Below are 17,322 nucleotides of genomic sequence, written 5' to 3'. Positions count from 1 at the left end.
TGGGGCCCGAGATTCTGCATTTCTGACAAGCTCCCAGGTTGTTTGCAGACCACGCTTTGAGAAGCAAGGGAGTAGAGGAGCCTTATCAGACTGGATGCAGCTGGGGGGCATCAGGGAACACAGCCTGCTGTCTCCAGATGGACATATGTCACCTGGGAAGCAACCGGAATGTTGAACCGAGACTCAGTATGTTTTTACCCACCATACCTCATCCAGCTGTCCGAACAGCCCACTAGCTTTTATCAGGGGAGAAAAAGTGACTTACCTGCCTCATTTGACAAAGTCCCTTAGCTCGAGAGGGTCAATGCAAGTTCACATATCAAGAGGCATGTGCATGTGTCAATCAGACAGGGCTGATGCAACAAAAGCTTGAACCCCGACTCTGCTGTTTAGCGCTGCTGGGACCCTGGACTGACCATCACTTCTCAGCCTCGATAGTGTCATCTGTAAAATGGGATCTTACGTGGATTAAAGGACACAAACCATATAAAGGATTTTCGCACAGAATTTATATGCTACAAACATTAGCTATTGCTCAAGAGTTGGCAGTCTTTTCCTGAAAAAGGCCTGATAGTATTTTTAGGCTTGAGGGCCCATGATCTCTGTTGCAGCTACTCAGCCCTGCTGTTTTTATCATGAAAGTAGCGTAAGCAATAAGTAAACGAGGGCTTCCCTGGTGGCGCAGTGGTTAAGGATCCGCCTACCAATGCAGGGGACATGGGTTCGAGCCCTGGTCTGGGAAGATCTCACGTGCCGCGGAGAAACTAAGCCCGGGTGCCACAACTACTGAGCCTGCGCTCTCGAGCCCGCGAGCCACAACTACTGAGCCCACGTGCCACAACTACTGAAGCCTATGCTCCTAGAGCCCGTGCTCTGCAACAAGGGAAGCCACTGCAATGAGACGCCCACGCGCTGCAACAAAGAGTGGCCTCCGCTCGCCACAACTACAGAAAGCCCGCGTGCAGCAACAAAGAGCCAATGCAGCCAAAAATAGATTAATTAAAAAAAAAGTAAACGAACAGGTGTAGCCATTTTCCAGGAAAATTCCATTTGCAAAAGCAGCCACCCTGGCCCCCAGGCCATAGTATGCTGACCCCTGATATGGAGCGTTATTATAACATTCTTACTAAGCAGAAGGCACAGCAAGAGGTCCAGTGAAAAACCCCAGGAAGGAGTTTAGCTAAGGCTCCATGCTCTTTGTTGAACTCACATACAAATTGCAAACGATGCCCAGACTTGCCCAGTCTGCATGGCTTATCTCACCAAAATGGAGAATAAAACAAAATAATTGTGGATAACAATGCCTGGTAATAATATTGGGCTTCCTGATAATGGAGCTGTTAGGGCCAATGAATAGTGAGTGCAGTTTAATGTGTTGAAAAACACGAAGACATTCTCTCTGAGGCCCCAGAAATTACAGAATGAATCTCTGTGAGACAGTGACCCAGATAAGTGTTATTAGTCAGGGGAGGCTGCTCCGTCCCGGGTGCTTTCCATGCCGATAGCTCCTTAAAGAATCATGAAATCAGATTCCCTAGAAAACACCTCCCATTTACTTAGGGGGCATGCAGAAATGGGGGTCACCACAGTAGACTGCAGGAGGCGGTGGGAAGGTCTGAGTGCCCTGGAGATGGCTTTATGGGCAGGCGGGGCATCTTAGGGCTGGCTCAGGTGGAGTTTGCCTGGGAGCTCTCTCCTCCTCGTACCCATCTCCTGCTGCCCGTCCCTGGCAGAGTCCAGAGAAGAAGGACAGGTTTTGGTTTTGTTCAGGCTCCGGATGCGCAGGCTTAGCGGCCATGGCTCACGGGCCCAGCCGCTCCGCGGCATGTGGGATCTTCCCGGACCGGGGCACGAACCTGTGACCCCTGCATCGGCAGGCGGACTCTCAACCACTGCGCCACCAGGGAAGCCCTGTTTTATGTCTATTTTATTTACCTCTGTGGCCCCAGGACTTGGCCCGGAGAAGGACTCAAAATAAATATACTGAGTGAATGAATGAGTGAATGAGTGAGGGATGGCCACCTGTCTAAATGCAACAGGAAACAGGTAAAAGATGGGTCTTGGGAAAAGCAGGGTCTAGCCTTCTAAGGAGCCTGGGAAGGGTGTCTAGGCCTTGGCTAAGAGGGCTGTTGATTGAGAAGGTCTCAAGTCCAGCTGGGAAAGCAAGCACTAGTCAAGCAAAGAAGATAAGGCCCATCAGAAGGGGGCAGAAGTGTGTGTAGAGAGGACACTAATTAAGGGATTATCCGGGCCCCTGGGGTAGAAAATGCTGTGAACGCATCAGTCACACTCTCTGTATCTTAGGGTCTTTGCTGTTTCCTCTCATCCCGGAAGACTTTTACTCCATTTTTCCTGGCTAACTCCCATTCACCCTTAACCCCTAAGCTAAAATGTCACTCTTTCAGGAAGAACACTACGTTAGCAGAAGCACGACGCCCGCCCCATGTCACACCTGCGCCCCTAGCATCCCAGACTTCCTGTTTGGTAGAACCCACCACCCTGGGATGACGTGTTCATTTCTGCTTTCCTCCCCAGAATATCAGCCCCAGTAAATAGGGACCAGGTGTGGTTTTCTTTCCTCCTCCCTCCCTCCCTGCCTTCCTTTCTTTTTCTTTCTTTTTTCTTTTTTCCATTTCCAGGGCTCTTTATTCCTTTGCTTGGGATTTGCACAGTTTCCCAGCTCTGTAGGTCTATAGTTTTCATCAAATTTGGTAAAGTTTCAGCTATTCTTTTTTCAAGTATTTTTCTGTCCACCTGATTTTGGGAACTACAGTTATGTGTATATTAGGTTACTTGACGTTGACCCATAGGTCACTGATTCTTTTTAAATTCCTTTTTCTCTCTTTGTGTTTCATTTTGCAGTGTCTATTCCTATGCTTTCAAGTTCACTCATATTTTCTTCTGTGATATCAAATCTTCCATTAATCCAATCCAGTATAATTTTTATCTTAGACATTGTAGTTTTCATTGCTAGAACTTTGATTCATGTTTTTATATCTTCCATTTCTCTACTTAATTTTCAAATATTTGAGTATTTAAAACATTTTTTACCTTAGGGCTACTGAAGCAAGACTCTCTGAGTACTCTACCCAGTACTCCGAAATTGTGACGTTTTCTGGTCTAGCTGATGGGACGGGCACTATTTTGACCTTGATTGCTATAGAGGGTTCCAGCTAGTCCTTTCAAATGGTTCCCTCCCTCAACTCAGGTCTGTTGGTTTCTCACATGCTGATCAGTACCCTGCTAAATACTGGTGTGAGTCCTCTTCAGGTATGTTTTCTATCACATTGTATCTCCACTGCCAGACAAAGGGCTTGGCACACAGTAAGCTTCAGTGGGATTTTATAAGATGGGTCCTGGCTCTTCTTAATTCTAAGAACTGCTGGATGGGGAGTGTTATCATACCCCCGAGGCTAGTCCTGGACCTACGCTGGGCTCAGCTGTCTGGAGAAGGATGTAGGGTTTCCATCTGGCAGGGATGGAGGAAGCATGGATATAGGCTGTTCATTTGTTTAGCTGTAAATATTGAGTGTCTGCTATGTATCTCTTCTATCTTGATGCCAGTGATACAAAGATAAATAAAATAGCATCCTTCTCCAGATCAGGGTCACAAAATAGAAAGACAGACGCACAAACAGACGATTGCTGTATAGCCGGCGATCTGGGTGTATGGGGCTATTTAGGATGTCCTGGAGGTGTGGAGATGTGGCTGGCAGCTCACCTTGCCTACAGCAGTTCCCATGCACTTGAATGTGCGAACAGAGCACCTGGGATCTTGTTGAAAGGCAGGTTCTGATTGACTAGGTCTGGGATGAGGGCCTGAGGTTCTGGTTTTCTGATAAACCCCGAGGCGACGCTGATGCTCTTGGTACACAAGCTTTGGTGAAAAGTGTTTTCCGAAAAGGTAAACAAGGTGATGCCATGAAGCCTTGAGGGATGAATGGAGTCTTGCAAGATGGAGAAGAAAGAAAAGATTCCCAGGCTGAGAGAGAGTGGTGTGCAAAGGCACAGGGCGGGGTGCAATGCAAGTTCAAGGCTGGCCTGGGAGATGGTAGGAAGTCCAGCACCATTGGCTCTTGGTGGGGTAGGAGGTGAGGAGAAGGTAGCCAATCCGGGTCATGGAGTTTCTTGCATGTGGTGCTTAGGGCTTCAGAGCACCCTGTAAGGGGCAATGAGCTGTGGAGCCTCATCCAGGAAGTAATCTAAAGGAGTGTGTTTTAGAAAGTCCATTTTATTGACAGGCTGGTAGTGATTTGCTTTTTTGATGATAATTTTTTTAAAAATTCAAAAACAGAGATACTTCCTTAAGGCAAGGTCTCTTGACATGAGCACTGTTGACATTATACCCAGATAATTCTTTCTTGTGGGAGGCATTGTAGGATATTTATTAGCATCTCTCCACTCAATGCCAGGAGCACCCTTCCCCGTTGTGACAACCAAAAGTGACCCCAGACATTGTCAGATGTCTGCCGGGGTGCAAAATAACCCATGGCTGAGAACCACTGCTCTAAAGCATGACATGTTTCATTCTTCTTTGTATTTCGTTCCTGGAAGCCCAGATCCTTCAAATATTCAGTAGCCCTGCAAGATTCCCGGAAGAGGTTCTGTGAAGAGCATCACCTCTGAGCCAGATCGATCACTTTGCTGCTTCTCTGAAGCAACAGCGAGGAGAGGAGAGCCTGGCCTGGAGTGAGAAACACAAACGCGCCTGCTTCTAAATTCTGTTTTAAAATTTGCCTCTTCCCTCCATTTCTCGGCCCTTTCCCTCTACTTGATGCACAAGGAATTGTCGAGGAAAATACAGTCATGTCATGAAAATTTCAAGCGCTTAACATCTGTGGATGTGTTTGGAGTTCTAAGAATACTTTAAAGGTAACGTAATATCCAAAGTAGACTCCCACAGATAATATTGAACTTCTAGTAATTTCCTGTCCATCGTAATATCAGATCAGGCTGGCTGATTTTTATACAACCTGAGCTGATGTCTCCTGATCTTTCTACCTTTAAATTTTTCTGGTGATATGCATAAACGTAGAATGCCAGGTTAGGGAATATTATTGTGAAAAACACGAATGAACAAAAAAGCTTATATTTCTCAGTATTTATTGTCTAGGGGTGTAGGGAAAGGGGCAGTGTGGTATAGTGTTAGATAGCTTGGAATCCAGCTTAAAACAGGCTAGGGTTCAAGTCAGAGTCCTGGCTCCATTACTAAGACTGAACAAGCTGTTTAACCTCTCCAGGACTCAGTTCCACGATCTGGAAGAAAAAGGGTTGTGAGGATTAAATGAAAGTATGGTATGTTAAAGACTTAGCTGGGTGCCTTGGCGTGTTAAAAAAAAAAAAAAAGTTATCAGTGTCGGTTTTTAGGGTAAACGTCATGGTGATGTTTACTTCCTTGAGGCAGAAAGGAGGAAAAGTGGAGGTATCATTCATCATGGGTCTGTTATAGGCCAGACAACCACAGAACACGTGATCACCTGACCAGCGGGACAGAGAGACAAATCTCCTGGCAGCACATAGCTCATTAGTAGCAGAGGAAGAACTCAAATCGAGATGTGATTCCAAAACGCACGTTCCTTCAACAGTATCGTGATGTGCGCTGAGATATGGCCATGCTAGCTCAAGAGGAAAGTGATTGGCTGTTTGACGCTCTGTGGGGCAGCGCAGTCTCTGAAACGTACAGGTGTCTTGGTGTAGTACATCCTTTGTTGTTGCTGTGTTGTTCTTTGAATCCATTCTTCAATGTGGGTACCACTGCTTTTGATCATTGGCCAATTTTATGTTCTCGGGCAAGTTAACCTACTTGGACCTCCATTTCTACATCTCTAAAAAGAGATAACGATCCCTCCTAGGTAGAGGTTAAATGAGCTGGGAAGATGCCTCGCTAGGTTCTGGCACATAGTAGGGGCTCAGGAAACATGCAGCCTATTTTACTTACTTATTTATTTTGACCATACCACGGGGCATGTGGGATCTTAGCTCCCCAACCAGGGATCAAACCGGCGACCCCTGCATTGGAAGCGTGGAGTCTTAACCACTGTACTGCCAGGGAAATCCCAAGCGTGCAGTCTATCATCACGCTTTCTAAATGCACCAGGCTGTGAATTGGACAGGAGAGCCATGGATGGGCTACGTAGACTGAATCCACATGGGTTACTCTCACATGTGCACTGGGGAGTCATGGAGGTGAGCTTTTTGGACGCCTATGAGTATCCTGGCACTGCCCATACCCACAGACCAGGTTTGGGCATCCCCTCCGCATCCCTGTACAGCTTAGCTTTAACCGTTGCTGTACACGTGATCCAGATATTTGACGTCTTTGGGTGAAAACAGACCTTCTATAATCTACAGTTGTTTTCTTCTGCTGCCTAAACCTTCAAAGAATGAACATCGCCTTTATTGATGAACTTCAGCTGCCTTTCCAAAGATAAAACAAACAGGTAAGAAACAGAAACTCGTTCAGGGAAAAAACAAAACAAAACAAAACAAAAAACCCTTTGCCCTAGGCCATAAATGTATTGATTCACCCCAAACATGCTTACTTTAAGATCTTCCAAACCTTATGATCGGGTCAAAGCATCTTTTTGAGATAGATGGGTAGGAGCATTAACTACGGACTGGGGAGCTACCATCAACTTTTGTTTTGATCCTTCTTCTGACAAATAATAATAGCAATTCAATTCAACACACATTCATTGCCCAGTAACTTCATACCAGGTGCTGATGATACAAATGTGCATAGAATAGCCTTGTTCTCCTGGAGAATAGAAATGTAATAAAATGGTATGCTAGCTCATGGTTTTATTTGGTCTATCAAGTAATACGTGTCCAAAGAAGGGCAAATATCATGTCATCGCATTACAGATGAGGAAGCCGACCCTCGGCATATTATAAAGTAGATGACATTCATTCATTCACTCATTTAGCCAGTATTTATTGGATATTTACTCTATGCCAAGCACTAGATATCCAGAGATGAATACCATTAGTTAATGGACCTTTAAGGAGTTTACAGCCCGTGTGAGGAGAGGTGGCCCTAAATTGTTGAGCACACATGTGCAGGATTAGAAATTGTAGGGAGTGCCACTAAGGAGCACATGACAAGGGCAGTTTAGACGGGGGCTGGTGATGAGGCTAATGGAAATGACATTTGACCGAAATCTGCAAGATGAGTAGGGGCAGCTTGGTAAAGAAGGAGGACCGTTTCATGACAGAGGGAAGGCACCGAGGCAGAAAAGAACCAGGCTCAGTTAAGGAACGAAAATAAAGCCCATGTGGATGGATGCTGGTGTGCTCAGTGGGGAGAAAAGTGCAAGAGGAGGCTGGTGTAGGAGTGCCATGCTAAATGCCCACAGAGGCTAGGTAGGTGATGTATTTGTGTGCAGTGAGCCAGCCAGGGATTTAAAAACTGGAACGTGCATGGGCTTCCTAGAGTAATCCTTCACCCTGTGGGAATAGGGGCCCCGTGTTAACAGACCTTTCCATTTTTTTCGTAGGAACTTCCATGATTGTTAAAGGTTGGCAGTGCATTTTAAAAGTTATCGTTACTGGAACTAACTAGAGAAGATGGGACGTGTTTGGGGGTCGGGGAGACGTCAAGAATTCTGTTTGGATACGTTAAGTGTGAGATGTCTAGTAGACATGCAGACAGGGTGCTTGAGAAAGTACTTGTACGTATTAGCCTGAGCTCAGAGCATCAGTTAATTTGGGGTGTCATTGGCAGAAACTAGTTTTGCAAGTCATGGGACTTAGGGCATCACTTAGGGAGACCAAGTGGAGTGAGAATCAGTCCAGGCCTGAGCCCTGGCAAATTCTAACATGGTAGGAAGAATATGAGGACCCAGGTTAGGAGAAAGAGTGGCCACCTGATTTGGGGGTGGGGGTGGGGAATAGGAAAGCTGGTGCCACCAAAGTTGAGAAGGGCTAGTGTTCAAAGTGATGGCGTAGCCACTTGTGCCTGAAGGCTGCTGGGAGGTGTGAGAAGGTGAGAGCCTAAATGTATCCTGAGGATTTGGCAATCATTTTAGAGGAGTGATAAGGAAATAAACCCTATCTGAGGGGGTTGAAAAATGAAAGGGAAGAAAGGAATTAAATTCAGTCTATAAATAAGTCTTCCAAGAAACTTGGCTAACCAAGGGACCCAAGAAAAAGGCCCAGTTTCTCCTCAGTAACTGTCAGTGAAGCCAGGGGCTAAGCATCTATAAAGCAGAGTGTGGATTGAAGTCTTCTTCCTCATGTGACTATGGGGTCTGTGCTTCCTTCCACCCTGTTCGTCTTTCATTTCCCTCAAAAGCCCTTGTTTTCTTTTTTTTCTTAATTAAAACAAATTTATTGAAGTATAGCTGATTTGCAATGTTGTATTAGTTCCTGGGGTACGGCAAAGTGATTCATATATATATATACTTTTTCATATTCTTTTCCACTATGGTTTATCACAAGATATTGAATATAGTTCCCTGTGCTATACAATAGGACCTTGTTGTTTATCCATTCTATATATAGCTTGTATCTGCTAGCCCCAAACTCCCAATCTACCCCTCCCCTACTCCCTCCCCCTTGGCAACCACAAGTCTGTTCTCTGTATCTGTGGATCTGTTTCTGTTTTGTAGATAAGTTCATCTGTGCCATATTTTACATTCCACATATAAGTGATATCATATGGTATTTGTCTTTCTCTTTCTGACTTACTTTACTTACTGTGACGATCTCTAGGTACATCCCATGTTGCTGCAAATGGCATGATTTCATTCTTTTTTATGGCTGAGTAATATTCCATTGTATATATGTACCACATCTTCTTTATCCATTCATCTTTTGATGGGCATTTAGGTTGCTTCCATGTCTTGGCTATTGTAAATAGTGCTGCTATGAATATAGGGATGCATGTATTTTTTCGAGTTACAGTTTTTGTCCAGATATATGACCAGGACTGGAATTGCTAGATCATATGGTAGCTCTATTTTCAGCTTTTTGAGGAACTTCCATACTGTTCTCCACAGTGACTGCACCAATTTACATTCCCGCCAAGAGTGTAGGAGGGTTCCCTTTCTTCACACCCTCTCCAGCATTTGTTATTTGTAGGCAAGTCAGTGAATCTTAGCTTTTGCTTCTATTGACCTGGACACTACTGATGAATTTCCGTCTTCTCTCTAAGTTTTGACTCATACATGGCCACTGCAAGCCTATGCCTTTGGTTGCCTTGTGGCTTTTGCTGTCTCGTGGCTTCTTCCCACTGCCTTCTTTATTTGTATTTTTGGCCTTTCTCTTATCTCCTAACTGGCTGTCTCTAAATATTGCAACTCCTCAAGAGAGGACTGTTTAGTCAACAAATATTTATTGAGCAATTACTATGGCCTGGCACTCTTCTGGGCATGCTGGATATCTGAGCATCCTTGCCATGGCAGAGATAGCAGCTGTGAAGCACAATGCTTGCAACCAGGCCCAGGCACCAGCAACGTCAGCATCACCACAGGGGAGCTTGTTAGAAATGCAGATTTATGGGCTACCTGCCGACCTACTGAATTCCAATCTCAGAGCATGTGTCCTAGAAAACTGTATTTTAACAAGTTTTCTGGGTGATTCTTCTGTACATTAAAATTTAAGAACTACTGCCATACAGAATAGCTGCCCTGGGCTGGGTCTCACCCTGGTCCACTCAGCTATGGCAGAAGGCCAGGGCCATCAGTCAGTTTTCCTCTGAAGGGCCCATTGGAGTGGTGGCATCTAGAATATAATATAAACTTTTTCGATAGAAACACAATTGCTTGATGACCATAGCAGCCACCCTTAAAAATTAGGTTTTGTGACTCTACTACATCACGTTCACCAACCTTGTTTTTATTGCTCTTTGCTTCTTCCATTTCTTCCACCACTGTTGCACAAATCCATATGCTGAATGAATTTCAAACAAGGCATTATAGGGTGACACTCTTCAAATTCCAGATTACTCTTCTCTGGAATTTCTTTTGAGAAGGTGGCAGGGGTTTTTGAGAGCTTTTTCAGTTGGGAGGAAAAGCTGATGTTAGCTGGAAGGAAGATACAATACTCAAGGCTATATTCTGCCTTCATATTAGACAAAGTTATTAAATGTCTGCTCTCAGCCAAGCTTGTCTGATACTTTTCTGTTTCCCTGTGTCCATGCTAGAAAGCTCAGGGGTGGCTCTTCTATAATTCTGGTGCCTGAAACATAAGACATCTGTCAAAGAGAAAGATATATTGGAAGACTAGTAATGAGTGGATTTCTACAATACCATCAAGTTTGGGGAATTTTTGTTTGTTTTTGGAATGAGATTTCAGACATGTTTCATGTACCTGCAACTTCTGCCTCTGTGTTTTTTCTAAAAAAAAAAAAGTGTGTGTGTGTGTGTGTATATGAATAATAGTCAAAGACAGCCTAGAATTCAGGAAATAAACATTGATTACAGGTACAGCCACGATGGAAGTCCTCAAAATATTAAAAATAGAACTACCATATGATCCAACAATTCCACTTCTGGGAATATATCCAAAGAGAATGAAAACACTAATTCAAAGAGATACCTGAACTCTCATGTTTATAGCAGCATTATTTACAATGGCCAAGACAAGAACCAACCTAAGTGGTTGATGGATAAAGAAGATGTGGTGTATATATATATATATTCCATATATATATATACACACATACGTATATATAAAAGGGAATATTATTCAGGCATAAAAATAAGGAAATCCTACTATTTGAGACAACATAGATTGTGAATCAGTTATACATATGTCCCCATATCTCTTCCCTCTTGTGTCGCCCTCCCTCCTACCCTCCCTATCCCACCCCCCTAGGTGATCACAAAGCACTGGGCTGATCTCCCTGTGCTATGAGACTGCTTCCCACTAGCTATCTATTTTACGTTTGGTAGTGTGTATATGTCCATGCCACTCTCTCACTGTGTCCCAGCTTACCCTTCCGCCTCCCTGTATCCTCAAGTCTATTCTCTAGTAAGTCTTCTAATTTCATTCTTTTACATGTAGCTGTCCAGTTTTCCGAGCACCACTTACTGAAGAGTCTTACTGTCTTTTCTCCACTGTATATTCCTGCCTCCTTTATCAAAGATAAGGTGACCATATGTGTGTGGGTTTATCTCTGGGCTTTCTATCCTGTTCCATTGAGCTATATTTCTGTTTTTGTGCCAGTACCATACTGTCTTGATTACTGTAGCTTTGTAGTATAGTCTGAAGTCAGGGAGTCTGATTCCTCCAGCTCCGTTTTTCTTTCTCAAGATTGCTTTGGCTATTCGGGGTCTTTTGTGTTTCCATACAAATTGTGAATTTTTTTGTTCTAGTTCTGTGAAAAATGCCAGTGGTAGTTTGATAGGGATTGCATTGAATCTGTAGATTGCTTTGGGTAGTAGAGTCATTTTCACAGTGTTGATTCTTCCAATCCAAGAACATGGTATATCTCTCCATCTATTTGTATCATCTTTAATTTCTTTCATCAGTGTCTTATAATTTTCTGCATACAGGTCTTTTGTCTCCTTAGGTAGGTTTATTCCTAGATATTTTATTCTTTTTGTTGCAATTATCTGTGGAATCTTAAAAAAAACAATAACAACAACAATACCTCATACAAAAAGAGGTCAGACTTGTGGTTATCTAAGTTGGGGATGGGGGATGGGGGAATGGAGGAAGGTAGTCAAAAGGTATAGACTTTCAGTTATACTCAAGTACCAGGGATGTCATATCTAACATGATGACAGCAGCTGACACTGCTGTATGATGTATAGGAAAGTTAAGAGAGTAAATCCTGAGAGTTCTCATCACAAGGAGACAATTTCTTTTTCTTTTCTCCTTTCTTTTCTTTTTATTCTGTCTATACGAGGAGATGGATGTTAGCTGAACCTACTGTGGTAAGCATTTCACAATATCTGTAAATCAAACCATCATTTTGTACACCTTAAATATATACGGTGCTATGTGCCAATTATTTCTCAATAAAACTGGGGGAAAAAACCCCAAAGTTGGTTCCAGGCTATGACTCCCTCTCACTGCCTCCACAAAAGGATCTGATATGCCGCTCTAGCTTTCAGTCCCGTTCATGAATTTGACATATTGATTTGTTTATTCAGTAAGTAACTATTTATTGAGCTGGGGCTTGGGGCATTGGTGGGGGGCTCTGTGGGCTATAGCATCCATCATGCTTAAGTAGATCCCATTGGCTTTCTCTGGAATGTGACTCTGGGCACTCCCATTGGAACATCTCATCCATACTCATGGCTTCAACTTTGCAACAACAATGACTTAAAATGTTTCCTTTTTTAGGTTTACTCCTCCAAGCTTCAGACATCAATATCTAGATGCTTACTCGACATCTTCACTTGGCTATTTCACATTCACCTCACATGCAAAGTGCCCAGAGACGAAACTTACCACCTCCCCACGCAACTTAGTTTTCTTCTAGTGCTTGTCTCTGTTAAATGACATGACCAGCCATCTAGTTGTTCAGTCCAAAATCTGAGAGTAGTCTCTGAGCTGCTTGCTTTTTTATTCCAAATAGTCAGTCTATCACTAAGTCCTGTCAGTTCTACACCTTAAGCATCCCTTTAAGTCTATCAGCTTCTCTCTCTCTCCACTGGCACCACTCTTATTAAAGATACTATCCTTTCCCATTTTGAGGATAACAGCAGCCTTCTATCTTCCTCCTCAACCCTCTGAGGCTCTTTACCAGTTCATTCTTCACCCTACATCCACGGGACCTTTCAAAATCTAAAAGTGATATTACCTCTGCTAACAGTCTTTCAAGTACTTCCCATTACCCTCAGGATAATAACTAGTATTTAATAATAACTAGCACAGCGTTTTGTACTAGACACTGCTCTGTGTTTTACATATTTCAACCCATTTTCCTGCATCACCCCCTTTAAGCAAAACTAAAGTTGTTGCAGTGGCCGTAAAGTCGTGCGACTGTAAGCCCTGGTTGCCTCTCCTGGCTTGTCTTTCTATTTATGATTTCCACACTACAACCTTTCCCTCTTTTATAAAATGCATTCCCTTCTCAGGTTGAACTTGAGGTGGACTTGCTTCTGGAAACAATCACATGAATTCTGTGTGGGTGCCCACACTTGATGAGCAGCTGACCTCTACCATCTTGGGTAATGAACATCAAGATCCGTGGTCTGGCAGGAGAGAAGGATTCTGGTGTCAATTTTGCTTTGTGATTTGGGCCAACCACTCTCTGACTCCATTAGGACACTGTGGTTACAAGTGAAAGGAATCCATTTCCAACTTGTGTAAGCAAACTATAGGAATTTACTGGAAGCATCCAGAGCATTTAATAAACCCCAGGGGTGTCATAAACTGAACCCAATCTCACAGAGGACTAGACTTGGAAACCAGAAAGCTGTCAGAATGGAGGGGAAAGGTCAAGTCCATCACTCTCTCCAGAGCAGATGTCAATTCCACGTGATTGCAGGTCCCCTGACCAGCCCAGAGCAATGCGCATTCCTCAGTTGTGTTCTAACCCTTTGGAAAGATCATGTAAATGGCCCAGCTGGGACTAGGGATCCGGTCACCGTAGGTCAGGAAGGTGGAGTCAGAGACTATAACCCTGTCTGCTATGTTGGCACGTGGGACAGCAGAGGGGAAATTGTGGCCTGGGTAGAAAACTTGAAAAGTGCTGCTTTGGCCTCAGCTTTCTTATCTTTAAAAGCTTTCTGATCGCCTTGATTTCTCCCAGCTCGAAGCTGGCTGTCACACATTTCACTGCGGTGCTCTTGAAACAGAAACCGAATGCCGCCCGAACTATGAAGATCTGGGGATTAAGCAGAGAAACCTCTTGTGCCGTTTCCGTAAGGAAGCTACAAATCCCCTAAGTACCAGTGAAGGGGAAGCTTCAGCTGGAGAAACAGCGGAGAAATCAAACACTTCGCTCTGTTATTCTGTCCTGTGAGGGGACTTCTGGTTTTAATCAGTGAGCACGTATTTTTTTTTTGGCAAAGCCGAAGCCCATCATTTGCATGGGAGACAGAAGGTGAAACAGCAGAGACCAGGCATTTCTGGGGGTGGGGTAATACAGCTGTATCCTGGGGAAGCCCCCTGCCCCACAGTTCAACACTAGGTGGGATACCTCATCCCGCCTTTTTACGCATCTCTCCCTCCACCTGCCATGTTGCTGGTCCCTGATCAGCTGAGTTCTGCCCACTCTCTGCCTTTGCTTGTATGCCAGGACCTGGGGGGAGACTAAATCCTCTCTTTATAGTGAATCCTACCCAACCTGCAGACTTAGCTTACATGGTATTTTCTCTGTGAACTCTTTTTTTTAAAAAACAATCTATTGAGATACGATTTACTAAAATTCACTTAAGTATACAACTCAGTGGTTTTTAGCAAATTTACGTAGTTGTGCAACCATCACCACTTAGAACATTTCCTCCTCCCCGGAAAAGATCTTTCGTGCCCTTTTGTATCAATCCCCATTCCTACCCTCAACCCCAGGCAACCACTAATCTACTCTCTGCTTCTATAGATTTGCTTCTCTAAGAACTTCAGACGCTCCCTGGCAGAGTAATTTCATCCTCTAGGCCTTTGTTCCTCCTTTGTATGAACTTGTAAAATGATCTGGTAATTGTTGTTTATGTGTGTGTTTCTCCAGCTAGAATTTAAATACCAAGATCACTTCCTTACCCTGGGGCTTAGCAGAATGCCTGCAGACCATAGGTTGAATAGAACAGTCTGTATGTGAGTGAGTATGGGCATGAATGAAGTTTATTGTTTGATCTGGGGCAAACTTTCATGCCATTTCTCTTTTAGAATAGCATAACTAATGTTTACTCAGCATTTCTTGGATGCTGGAAGCTCTGCTAAGTGTTTGTATTAATACCGAAACCTCACGATCCTTATTTAACCTTCATTTCAATTGAAGAAGTGTTTTCTATTCTTACTGGCATTTACAGAGACCGCGGCTGAGAAACTCAGCACTTTCAGATAGTAAGTGACAGAGCCAGACCTCAAATCTGGAGCTGTTTAGCCAAGAAATCCATTCCCTTAACCACAAAATTGCAGTGCCTCCCAGCTGCTGACAGGGTATCCACAAGAGCCTTGCCTAATGGATTTCCTGGGATCTCAATAGGTCTGTACCTTGTCGACTTTAATTTGTGATTTGGTCAGTGAGTGCCCCCCATTGCATTCACTTTGGGGTCCCTCTCTCTGACAGGAGTGGGACCATTCCAAATACTTTAAAGTCTTTGACTAATTTAGTGTGAAGCTATTTGATTTTCTTGATCAGCTTAATCAACTACATTTTCCTTCCCCATTGATTCCTTGCAGGCAATGGCCCGGTGGAATATGCAGCAATAATAACAAGCTTTAGCATTTGTAAAGCATTTTAGAAAAAAAAAAAAACCTGCCTGTGATCTTACTAAAGAAACAAACAAAAAAATGAAATAGATTATTTTGAATTTGATTCACGTTCCCCATTTTGGAAATGTTGGAAGCAAAGGAAGAACAAGATGCGGGGTGAGTTTGTGACATTTTTGACCTCCTAAAGCCCACAGACTCTGGCAGAAGTGAGGCCCTGCTTTCTCAGGAGGGGTGCTTAAAGGGCTAGCAAGGCAAGTGGTAACCCAGGCTCTCTGGCTGCACCCTTTTCAGGGACTAGAGTCAATTTAACCTGGAAAAATCCCATAACGGCTTAGGTCAGCAAACATAAATACTTACATGCTGGCAGTGTTGTGTAGAAATGAAGTGGGTGCCATATGAGACAATAGAGAGTGGTGAGGACTGTGGTAAAATGCAGGGAACAGCTTTTGTCTACAGGGAACGGCTGCTACTCAGCCCCAGCTTACTATTTTCCTAATTCTTCTGATTTTTCAAAAGGAGCTAGAAATCTGGATGTTTATTGAAAAGTCACCCAACTCCAGTATCCATTCATCCATGAATTCAGTAAATGTTTACTGAATACTTATTATGTGAGGATACTGCTCACATAGTGCTGAGGATGTAATTGGACAGAAGAGATACAGCCTTTGTCTTGCCTGGTCAATTAGAAACATGTAGGCAAGTAACAGATCCTGTTTGCTTGTCAGATTTGGTCCATGGATCAGTTTGTAACCTCTGGCTTTGGTGTTTGAGCCCCATCCACTGGGATCACTGGTACACTAATTTGCCTTTTCCATCAGACCTCTCTTCCCACAGATCTCTACTTGATATGAAATCTGCAAAGTCCTGGGCTGGGAAATGCTGTTCTCTCTTCACAGAACTTTCTACTTCCTCTTTCTTTGCCTAGTGCATTAGAATTTTTTCATTTGAAAGTGACAGAAATCCCTTAAAACTGGCTGAATCAAAAATGCTCAGTTAACTATAAAATCAAGGTGTAATAATGTCTTCAGGTATGGCTACGTCCAGCATCATTCAGTATGACTGTGGCTAAAAGAATGTCAACAGAGGTCTTTCCTTCTTCATCTCTTGTCTCTCTTTTCCTGGCTGATGCTTTCATCCTCAGCCTGGTCCTCCCTAAATATTGATAGAGATACATTGGTCCCTCCAGGTTTACATCCCAGCAAATTGAGATGACCCCTTTTTCGGTAGCTCCAGCAAATGTCTAGGTGCTGGCGCTCAATGGACACTTGGATCATTTGCCCACTCCTGAACCAGTGACTGTGACCAAACTCCCACTGGTCAAGTCTTGATTACAAACCCATCCTCGGAGTCAGAGAGTAGAGTCAGGCATGCCTAAGCCATCTAGACCAGCCGTAGGGAGTATATGGAGAGAAGCTGGTGCAGATATCAGATTCTAAACTCCATGTGAGAAGGAATAGTTCCTGGCTTTTCCACCACTGTGTTTTCACTGTTGAACAAAATGTCATATACAAATAGGTGCTCAGTAAATGTTTGTTGAATAGAGCAATATGCCTCCAGGACACCATATACATCTTCTATCATAAGTGTTGATCAGAGTGTTTTAGATTTGCTCTCCTATGGGCCTACCGCCCTTGCTTCCCTTGTGAATCCTGGGCGGGGGAGGCTGTGTCTGAATCGCCATTTGTATTCCGGCCACCTAGCGTTGTTCCTGGCACCAGGCAGCCACTCTGTAAATAATGAAGGAAAATGGAAGAAAAGGTAAGTTCTTAAAGATCTGAAGTAATGATAACAGTGTTAAGACAAACAATTATAGTTTGTGAGGTTGAGCGAGTAACAGAGGACGAAACTTGGGCAGCCTTGGCCCAAGGCCGGAAGCCACCTGCCCGTGGACCTCCAGGGTGTGGGCTGCAAGTGGGATCCCCCTCCCGCACTGTTGAGGTTTAGGGGCAGGGTTGGCTGGCATCTCAGCAGTACAGGCTGGTGGACACAGTG

General features: G+C 43.9%; 1 protein-coding gene across 1 annotated transcript in view; it reads left to right on the top strand.

Annotated features, from left to right (window-relative positions):
- Positions 1 to 17,322, top strand: part of HS3ST4 (heparan sulfate-glucosamine 3-sulfotransferase 4) — a 394,533-nt gene that overhangs the window by 210,989 nt on the left and 166,222 nt on the right. The window lies entirely within an intron of this gene.

Source organism: Neophocaena asiaeorientalis, unplaced genomic scaffold (assembly GCF_003031525.2).
Source record: "Neophocaena asiaeorientalis asiaeorientalis breed wild unplaced genomic scaffold, Neophocaena_asiaeorientalis_V1.1 scaffold91, whole genome shotgun sequence".
NCBI classification, from domain to species: Eukaryota; Metazoa; Chordata; class Mammalia; order Artiodactyla; family Phocoenidae; genus Neophocaena; species Neophocaena asiaeorientalis.
Note: the sequence above shows the minus strand (reverse complement) of the source record. Positions and strands in the feature narration are given on the sequence as shown.